Here is an 11,106-nt window from a genome sequence, read left to right as displayed (position 1 = left end):
TTTGTAACGGTGTGGGTGGTACTTCCCCCTCATCCCTGTGGGCACAAGGGAGCCTGGCCTCTCTCCATGCCCTGCTCAGTGCTTTGGCTACAGGGTGACCTGGAAGAAGCATCGTCACAATAATCCTATCAGATGTCCCAGCCTGTCAGAGACCATCCCTTCCTCCCTCCAGCATCTAGGGCAGCTAGCTTTCTATTCCTCAGAGGCTGCACAGTGTAGCATGCTCTGAGCACAGCTAGGCAGGGACCCCTTCCAGGCTGAGGAGGAAGAGACTCCTTTAGCTTCTTGTCTCCTTCGTGCAGGTGTGGCTTCAAGAAAAACCAGCTGGAATTGTTGAGTTAGGCTATGCGACATTGTCTACATTAGAGAAAAAGAATCTGTTTTTATTAGTTTATTTCATTGCTTAAAAAGAATAGGGTTGGGCCTGGAGAGATGACTCAGCAGTTAAAAGCACGGGCTGCTCTTCCAGAGGACCCAGGATCAATCACCAGCACCCACATGATAGCTCTCAACTGTTTGTAACTCCAGTTCCAGGGGGCCTGACACCGTCTTTACTGGTCTCTGTGGGCACCAGGCAATAGAGTACCATGTAACGTATATAAAACCAGAGGTTCACTTTTTAGGACACACTCTTTAGGGCAAATAATGTTTATTTTGTCCTTCAAATAAAAATGTAAATATACATTTAAAAAAAAATCTGAAAATTTGATTCACTTGGATGTTCCTGCCTAAAGGGACCACAAAGGAAATGTTAGAACCCTGGTAACACTGCAGAGCAGGCTGAACATAATGCAGCAACCCAGAGGCAGCTCTGAGCCTTCTATCAATGGAGATGTTAGAGCCACAACCCTCTCCACAGGCTCTGGACTTTGTGGCAACATTGTAACTAGGTAATATTTACGCAGCTGGGAGTGCCGATCAACCAGCCAGCGCCAACTTCCTGCGCCCCCAGAGAAATGATCAAAGTAAGTCTTTGAAAATATTCTTGTATTTGTTTTTCTTGCAGATGCCAGTTCCCGTGGACTTACACAGAAAGAAAAGGCGTTAGTTTGTGAACCTAAAAATCCCAGGTGGCTTCAGGAATGGCCGGATGCAGGGGCCTCAGCACATCACCAGATCCCAACTTTGTCTCTTGTTAGGCTCATCTTGGCTGCCCCCATGCTCATACTTAGGCTTTTTCAGTAGATGTAGTGGGTCCAGAGTTTTCAGGTTCCTGGTCAAATGGAGAGAGAGGAAAAAAAATTAAATTGTTTTTTTAAATAGAAGCTTGAGCATAGATCCCCCAGGGATCTGTCTGGTCAGCTTGAACTATCCTGAGCCAGGGACTGTGGCCAGGAGAGTGAGATATGATGGTCTCTTCCCTTCCCTGATCACTTGTATGGACTGGCCCAAGACGAAACCAGAGGCCATGGCTGGAAGAGAGTACAGCTGCTGTTGGGTTTCTCTGGTGGAATTGGTGGGTAGAGGCTTAGTGTCTTTCACCCCTTTTCAAGGATGCTTCATGACTTACAAGGAATTGAGAACAGTGATGGTCTGAATAAGAATGCCCCCCCCCCATAGGCTCATATATTTGAATGTTTAGTTACCAGGGTGTAGAACTGTTAGAAAGGACTAGAAGGATTAGGAGGTGTGGCCTTGTTGGAGGAAGTCTCTCTCTCTCTCTCTCATATATATATATGAGGTGTGTGTGTGTCTGTGTGTATGTATAGGAACACTTCATGGCACTGAAATCAGAGTTCATAAAGCTTGTAGCTACAGACCCAAGGGCACAGGCCAACGCTCAGAAAATGGCAGAAAGGCAGAGGTGGGGCTCTGAGGCTCTCAGGACACTAACTTAGCAAGCATGGCACCTGGAACTTGCCCTTGAATTCTCTATTGTCAGAGCGAATGTGGGTGGGTGGGTGGCTCCCTGCCTGAGTCCTGCTGTTGTCTCAGCTACAGAGGATGGGGATGGAGGAAATACAGGCGGGGCATGGATTCCAATTTTGCTAACGTCATTTGCAGAATCCAGCAACTTTAATGTAGTCAGGGACCAGCAGGTGTTGGGGAAAGATTCAGACGTGCCTTCTGCAGTGTTGAGGACATCAAGTTTGGCTGCTAAAACCTTCACATTTCCCACCCCAGGAAACTCTGTGGCTCTTAAACATGAAGTTTCAAGAGCCCTTGTGTCCATTTACCCATATAATCTTTATCTTCGATCTTTAAGGCGAACAGAGCAGGTGCCATTCATCCTGTACTTTTGATGAGAAAACTGGGACGTAGGCTTAAATTACTTGGCAAATCTCACAGCTAATTAAAGCGCTTCGGTTGTGTGACCCCGCTCCAGTTTAATTTCTTCTGTGCTACATTGCTGACTCTAAATGCTGGCAAACTGATCTGTTAAAAAAAAAAAAAAAAAACAGAACCCAGAGCCACGGGTTCACCTTGTGCATGCTGAGGGGGTAAGACGTCTGTCCCTTCGTCCCTCACAGGAAGACTTCACTGGCGTCCATCCTCAGGACCACACACCGTGTCCGTCACCTTTTGTGTTTTGTACACGAGGGGCCTTTGTGTGAAACTGCCCTTTGACTCTTTGGTTGGCAGAGGGGAAACTCTGAAGCAAAATCAAGTGAGGGGCTTTTGGTTAAGCCTGACAGTGTTCCCTGCGCAGCCATGTAGGGCGCGTCTCACACGGAAGGAAGACGGGAGCTTGCGTGGGACGCAGCCGAGAGTCTGGTGGGTCTGGAGACCCCAACACGCTTCCAGGCTCCACCCCGGGCCCCCGCTGTAATTCCAGTCTACTCTTCCTATCCCGCCAGCAATATTTGCCCTGGCTTTCTCTGCTGCTTTCCCGATTTGCTCCCTTTTGCCCTTGCCTAGATTCCACTACGTCACCAGGAAAAGGCAGTTAACAGAGGGGCAGTTAACAGAGGGACGGAGAAGCAATGGGTAGAAAGAGACGCCATGTGGCTGCAATAGCCAAGTGAACAAGAAGGAGCGTCACCAACTGTTCCCATTGCTGTGGAAGCGAGGGTTGTGTTGTAAGACCCCCGATGCTGGGCCTCCGCTCAAGTTCCAGGATGAGCTGCAGGATGAGCTGGCTAACACCCCAACATCCCAAGAGAAAACCACACCTGATGCATACTGCAAAAGGTTTTATTACCAGCTAGCTGAGGACGAAGTCCCTCTGCCCATGTAGGGCAGGGGTGACAGTAGGGGACTTTTAACAGCTAGCTGAGGAATTGGGAGGAGTTGGGAGGAGAGTTCTCTTCCGGGGTGTCCTTGGTGAAATTTACAAGGCAGGAGTAGGGAGTGAGTTCTTTCCGAATTTTTATCTCTGTGTCCTCCGCACAGGAAGGCAGGCATCTCTGGTTGTAAAGTATAGAAACAAAACCGCTTTTTGCTGGCTATAGAGAACAAAGAGCTTCTTTCTGGCTGTATTTTTAGAGATCAGGGAAAACAAACTTGGGGAACGTCCAGGGGCTTTACCTTCCAGGAAGAAACGCTCTAAGTCGGGGTCCCACAGTGTGACCCAGTCCCTTCACGTGTAGTGCCTTAGGGCCTGCACCACTGGCTGAGGCGAGCTATATATCTATCCTCCATGGTGGAAATAGATAGGATGACAAGATAGTAGGGTTCACCAGACTAAACCCCAGGATGTTTGGCCTGGTCCTCTACTAGGGCAGTTTCTGTGGAAAGGGAAGAGGCAATCCTCTGCCTGTGTTCTAATTCCAACTCTCTCTCTCTCTCTCTCTCTCTCTCTCTCTCTCCCTCCCTCCCCCAGGAGGCTCTACATTTATCACACACAGGGATGAGCTTTAATGGTGGATTCATTTCTTATGATCAGTGCCCTGGGTTATAGCTGGGTGAGACAGAAGCTCTGCCATACTCTAGTCTCTTCACCATGACATCAGCTGTCCCTAGCTGTCCTTATTAGCCCTTGTCGTCGTCGTCTTCTTCTTCTTCTTCTTCTTCTTCTTCTTCTTCTTCTTCTTCTTCTTCTTCTTCTTCTTCTTCCTCTTCCTCTTCCTCTTCTTCTCTTCCTCTTCCTCTTCTTCCTCTACTTCATCCTCTTCCTCTTCATCTTTGTCTTCTTCTTCTACCTCCTCCTCCTCCTCTTATAATTTTTTCATTGGTGTTTTGCCGGTATGTATGTCTGTGTGAGGCTGTTGGATCCCCTGGAACTGTAGTTACAGACTGTTGTGAGCTGGCACGTGAGTGTTGGGAATTGAACCCTCCTCTGGAAGAGCAGCAGCTATTGCTCTTAACTGCCTCACCATCTCTTCAGCCCCCTGGTTAATCTTTATTGTCAACGTGACACGATCAAGAATCACCTCAGGAGAGACATTGACGGAAGAACTGTTCAGATCGGGTTGGCCTGACTGATGATTGGCATGGAAAGCCTAACCCACATTGTAGAAAATCAACCTAGGGCACACAAGAGAGGCGGGCCGAGCACACGTCGGAGAGCAAACCAGTAAGCAGGATCTCTCCATGGTGTCTGCTTCAAGTCCCTTCTCTGCTTGAGTTCCTGCCTTATCCAGAAAGTGTAAGCCAAATAAACCTCAAGTTGCTTTTGGTCATGGTATTCATCACAGTAACAGAAAACAAACTAGAGAATGAAATATATGAGAACCTGGCACACAAGAGAGGCTAGATAACTGTAGGGAGTTCTATACGTGATCCACCGTGGTTCTAACACGTCATTATTTTTCCCCCTTTTAAAGAACAATATATCAAAAGCGGGCTTTAAAAGACTTAAGAGTGTCTAGGTTGTATTAGCAACTCTTGTGTGAGTGTGATCAGAACACCTGATGAGGGAAGATTGGTTTTGGCTCATGGGCTCCGTCTACCATGGTGGAGAACGCTTGGCACAGTAGTGGTCTAGGTCCGGGCAGTAGACACACGTGCTGGAAGCTGCTCACATCATAGCTGACTAGGGAGCCAAGAGAGTGACAGGAATCAGGACCACCCAGGAGAACTCCTTGAAGCCCAATCCCCAGTGAGCTGCTGCAGCCAGCTGGGGCCACCCTTTCCTAAAAGTTTTATAGCTCCCCCAGTAACACCATAGTCTGGGGAGCATGGGCTCAAGACATGAACCTGTGGGGACAATTCAGATCCAAACCATAACCAATATGTTCTAATTCACGCAGAGACCATGACCAGTTCCCAAGAGCTGTCCTTCCTTCCTGATTTCTGTCACCTTCAGATAAAGGGCCATGGCTGAATCTACGAACAGTGAGGGAGACCTCTTCCACTTTTCTCCTTTGCGTCAAGGGAGTCCACAAACATACTGTGAACCCAAATGAACGTGAAATCTAATAGGGTTTGGCTCCTGGGTGGAATTAGACTATTTTTAGATGAACTATTTAGATGACTATTTTTAATATTGTCTCCACCTGCTTTTCGTTCATATTTTCAATCCTTCCCCGAGTCTCCCATTTGTCAATATTCTATTTTATTTCATTCCAAGCTTCTGTTGAAGGTGTGACGTGAACATGCAGTGCCTTTGGAGTCTTTTGTGTGACCAATGTCTGGCCACAGGCCAACTCCCTTATTGGTGAATCTGTTAAGGGTTTTAGCTTGCTAATTAACTGTGCCAAACTTCCTGTTTTAAACAGCTCTGTTGTATGCTACCCCCAAAATAAGATCAGGATAGGTTTGCCAGTGCTCCATAAAGACTTCAAAACTTAAAAAAAATTATGCTCATGTGTGCCTATGTTTATGAGCATATGAATGCAGCTGTCCACAGAAGTCAGAGACCAGAGGCATCGGATTTCTTGGAGCTGAAGTTACAGCTGGTTGTGAGCTGCCAGATGTGGGTGTTGGGAACAGAACTCAGGCCCTCTGCAAGAGCAGCATGTGCTCTTAACCACTGAGTCATCCTTCCAGTCCCAGTAGAAAATGGAGGGGAAGCGTTAACTTAGGCCTTTGGTGGCACTTTGTCTCTCTTTCTGTACCCTTGACCCTTGGCCACCAAGGTCATCATACTGCCTCCTGAATGTCCCCTCTTCTCTCTGACACACTGCACACACTGCCCTACCAAGATACTATTTTCAAGTTGAATTCTGGGGAAATGGCAGGTTTAACTCACAAGGTTAAGGGAGAATGGTTTAGATGACCATTTAGAGACATTGGCAGACTGTCCAGAGCAAAATATTAGGAAGACAAAGAGACTTGTGAGGGATTCCAGCTGTGCGAGGCTGGTCCTGGAGACCAACTCATTCCTATTCTATCTTTCACCTGGTTGAGCTAAGTAAGGCAGAGACACATTATAACTGGCGTAGTCAGAGCCCTCTGAATGCTTACAAGGGCCAAGCCCAACCACAGTGTTCCTCTACCAGAAGTGTTAAACACCAGGCACTTCCTGCAGTGTCCCTTCTGCCTTGAAAGAACTGCTCCCACATGGCTCCCCCAACACCTCACTCAGTTTTGGGGGGCTGTGTCCAAAGGAAAAACTTTAATGGTACCACCTGCATTTCCATCTAATTCTGCCCCTATTTCTTGGCACTCATCTGTAAATCTGATCAACAGCCTGAGGATCCAGAACACATCTTCCTCCGTACCACTGTCTCTAAAACTGTCTCTAAATCTTTCCTCTGTTCGAAAGGCTTTCTCTTATTGTGGTGTCTCATTCTTCCTTTACAGCATTTTACACGCACGCACACACACGTGCACACACTCATGCACACACTTGTTTAGGGCTGACTGCTTGGGATTGGATAACCTAACTAGGGGGTGTGGCTTATCCCGGGAGTAGGCTGATTCTCCTTCTCTTAGCTCCATTAATTGTAGCTCTTCGTTTAGGGGTGAGGCCTTGTGAAATTTACTCTACCCTTGTTGCCATGTCAACTGATATTGCCATGATGCAGGTCTTGTTTAGGCAGCTATATGATCGAGGTTTCATGGCTGCACGGTTCCTGTAATGTGGAGAAGCCAGCATCTCACAGCAGGCATCCTGGGACTCTGGTTCTTGCAATTGTTCTGACCCCTCTTTTGTAAGTTCCCCTATCCTTAGAGGAGGGGTTGGGTATTTTGACCAGCTGTGGATCTCTGTAATCAGCTCCATCAAGTGTAAAAAAAGGTCTCTTTGATGAGGAGAGCTGTACTTATTTGTGATATAAGAGAAAGTATTTAGACTAGAGTTAGGAATTCTACTGGCTTAGGAGAATGACAGTACTAGGTTATTTTTTTATCCTTGGTACTTAATGGAGTTGATGCTGATGGAATGAACCAAGGCAATTTGCCTTGTCCCCAGACCAACACTTAATAAGCAGTATGACCACACTATTTCCAGGTGAGCTTAGTGACTCGGAGTCACTGGAACTGCATGGGTGGTATCACACCCTGACACAGAGATGATCACTTGTTGCTCTGCTCCCAGATGCTCTCTCTCTCTCTCTCTCTCTCTCTCTCTCTCTCTCTCTCTCTCTTTCTGAATCTGGTTTTTCAAGACAGGGTTTCTCTGTAGAGTGAGGATTAATTCTCAGTGTCATAGAACTCATTAAATAATATCCTAGACATGGAAGTCCAAGATGATTATTCAGGCAGAGACAGAGGCAGGGGCAGGAGTAGGGGCACAAGGGGGTAGGGGCAGAAGCCAGCAGTTCGAGGTTGTCCTAGGCTATGTAGCAAGTTTAAGGTCATAATGGGTTGCATAATACTCTGTTTAAAAAGAAAGAGAGAGAGAGGGAGAGGGAGAGGGAGAGGGAGAGGGAGAGGGAGAGGGAGAGGGAGAGGAAGGAAGGAAGGAAGGAAGGAAGGAAGGAAGGAAGGAAGGAAGAAGTACTGTCAGGGAGCAGAGCTCACAGGGTGAACAGCGATGTTTGAAAGGGTTGGTGAGATGGTGGCCCAGTGGGTGAAGTCAATTTACGTCAAGCCTGACGATTTAAGTTTGCTCCCCAGAAGAGAAGTGACTCTTCCATGTTGTCCTCTGACCCCACATGTGCTCTGTGGGACATTCAGGTGCACAGACTTACACACACACATAAATAAATATACGGACTGGGAATGTTACAGGCAAGGGTGGCTTAGAGAGTTCACAACCCTCCTCATCTTCCAGCAATATGAAAAAAAACCCGTGTTTTCCTGTGCCTGCGATAGACGACCAGAGTGAACAAAGAAAAATGAACTCTAATAACTCAGATCTCTCTCTCTCTCTGCCACTCCAGGGTAGCAGCTGCTGGCAGCCGATCTTCACTGTGCTGAAATCTTTAAAATCAACTGCATGGCGTTAGAAAGACAAACTACAAGCTAGGTTTGTATTTTAAGAAGCATTTGTAAAGGTTACACACCAGTTCACAGAGCATCAGCCCAGACTCACAAGAGAGTCTTGCAGGTACCTGTGGACCTGGGTCTCTTCTTGGACTCCCATCTAGCTCCAGGGTGGGGACGAGCTAGCTCCTCCCCTTGGGCCTAGTTTTGATTGGCAGGGTAGGGAGGGAGTTTGTGAGGCCGATTTCCTAGTCTTTCTGACACTCACAATGTGTTCTGTGACTATGCGTTTAGACAGAGGTTTTCAATTTGTCCTGATTAACAATCAGGCTCAATTAAACAGGATATTAAATGACTTGACTGTCCTGGATAATTGTGTCTTGACTCCAAGGTTTGGTTTTGTTTTGTTTGGTTTTTAATTACATTATAAACTTTTTTTTTTTTAGTGTGTGTGTGTGCGTGTGTGTTTATTCCTACAAGGAAAGTAAAAGCATGCCACTGTAACAGCTATGTTTAGCTAGAAGAATTTACTTAAGGCAGAGTTTCCCAAGTATTTTAAACAGTGACTCAGAGCTTTAAAAAGTAAACTTTCACGAGGTGGTGAGAGGCCTCAGCCAGGAGGTGCCTGCCTTGCAAAGAGTGAAGGCCTGGGTTTGATAAGGAAATTGTGGTAAAAACTTGGGCTTGGGACCTCAAGCTTGTGAGGGAGGGGCGAGAAGCCTGAGGATCCCTGGGTTCGGATCCCTGGATTCGGATGGTATCCAGCCCAGCCTCATGCTCAAGCTCCAGGCCAAGGAGAGACCCTGTCTCAGAAATTAGGTAGGTGGCGTTTCTGCAGATGATACTTAGCCTTGTCCTACACACACACACACACACAAACAGACACACACAGGCATACACACACAGACACAGACACACACACACACACTCACACACACACACACTCACACACACACACACAGACACACACACATACACACACACACACACTAAAAAACCCAGCCTTGTCCTACACACACACACACACACACACACACACTAAAAAACAGTTGGAAGCTCTTAGTAGATTTCATGTATGCTGTTCACACAGAAAGTACACCAGGCAAGGCGAATGCTAATTAAATTAATCAAAAATAGCTGAGCATCGTGGTGCAGGCCTTTAAAGCTGGCACTGGGGAGGCAGAGGCAGGTAGATCTCTGAGTTCAAGGCCAGTCTGGTCTATAGAGAAAGTTCCAGGATAGCCAAGACTACACAGGGAAACTCTTTCAAAAATCTGAAAAAAAAAAATTGAGCATACTTATTAAAAAAATACCATCCCTGATAAATTTAAACAATTACTGTCAAATAATAAAGAAATAAAAACCCAAAATGAATACATAAATTATTTAGTGAGAAATATAGTTGTGTCAACTGAATGAATTAGTATTTTATACTCCACAAAGTTTTTAAGATGAACACACCAGGTTTTTGTTAAACAAGAGATAGTAATAACTTCTTATAGGCTCACACATGAACCTCTATAAGAATACCTGGTATGTGACAGGGACAGCTATTATGAGACTTGGCTTTGCTTTTCATTCTTTACATCTTTTTATGGCAATAACTGATTAGAGCTAAAAGACATTTAAAAAAATAGAAATTGACTTGAGTTTCTCTGAACTTCCAATTTTTGTGAGTTGAAAACAGAAGCTGAGGGTCAGTGATATGGCTCAGTGGAGAAAGGAGCTTGCTGCCAAGCCTGATTATGTGAGTTTGATTCCCTAGCACTCACAGGGAGGAAGAAGAGGAAAAGAAGGCCAAGGGAAGGTAGAGATATAATTAATATAGCTAAGTGGGAATTGAGGATCAACAACAACAACAACCTGACTTCCCTTCCAAATGCCTTCCTCCAGCTTTCCTGTCGTCCATCTTCACCTAAGACAATCTGACCTGAGCCAGTTACTGATCAATATGAACGTTTAGTGCTCATTGCACACCCACCAGGTGTTATAGCCAAGGGATTGGTTAGGTATTAGGATACGAGAAAGTGCAGGAAAGGAAAAGAAAAACAGTAAAACTAGAAGGCTTGCCCAACTTTCTGTGAGCATCAGTTAAGACTTGTCTTGGAGTCAGACCTCTATGCATCCCTTTCAGCCCATACCATCCACTGTGCTGGCTCCACTTCTGGGCTTAGAGAACGCTGGTGGCAAACTTACCTCCAGTTTGGTGGTTTTTCTGAACTCTGGTCTTTCCTCAGTTCCATGATACTATTTACTTTTGAGAGTCCTTGGTACTGAGTCAGAATTCAATGGGAGAGTGAAGAGACTGGAGACCAGGCTGTCTGTGCACACGCAGCCCACACTGCCCCACAGGAGACCAGCGCTCATCATTTCTCATTTCTTGCTAGAGGCCCCAAGACACAGGTTGAAATTGCTCGATATTTTCAGCAACTCTCGTTCTGGGGTAAAGTGGAATTGCCCAATGCAAACTGAAGAACAGACACTCATTTCTTCATTTCTTCAAGACAGCCAATTAGAACTAGCTTTGCACCAGGCAAAGTAGTGCATGACTGCAATCCTAGCCCGGAGGCGGAGGCAGGAGGATTGTGAAATTGAAGTCAGTCTGGGCTACATGCAAGATCCTATCCTGGGGGAAAAAACAGAGGAGTCCCTCTACCAACCCAAACCAATTAGACAAAGTGCTAAAGCCTTCCGATGACTGGAGAAAGGTGATCCAGGGGTTGGTAGAAAGTGAAGGGAAAGGCAAGCAGGAAGTCCTGGGCAAAGTAACTTGGTGGGAGGGGTTGAGGAGGCGAGACTATAAATCAACCAACTCTTTCCCAAGGAAGCCTGCTAGGGAAAACACCAGTTTATCTAGACTGCTCCATAATGTGGCTCAGGTCCCTTAAGTTGTTATAAACTGGTCATGGCTTG

General features: G+C 46.2%; 1 long non-coding RNA gene across 1 annotated transcript; it reads right to left on the bottom strand.

Moving 5' to 3' along the window:
- Positions 1 to 971: 971 nt before the first annotated feature.
- Positions 972 to 10,555, bottom strand: LOC110284375. The gene is made up of 2 exons (XR_003835252.1): positions 10,390 to 10,555; positions 972 to 1,213 (listed from the first exon to the last, which is right to left on the bottom strand). It is a non-coding gene; the product is annotated as an uncharacterized LOC110284375 (long non-coding RNA).
- Positions 10,556 to 11,106: the final 551 nt, after the last annotated feature.

Source organism: Mus caroli, chromosome 17 (genome assembly GCF_900094665.2).
Source record: "Mus caroli chromosome 17, CAROLI_EIJ_v1.1, whole genome shotgun sequence".
Lineage (NCBI taxonomy): Eukaryota > Metazoa > Chordata > Mammalia > Rodentia > Muridae > Mus > Mus caroli.
Note: the sequence above shows the minus strand (reverse complement) of the source record. Positions and strands in the feature narration are given on the sequence as shown.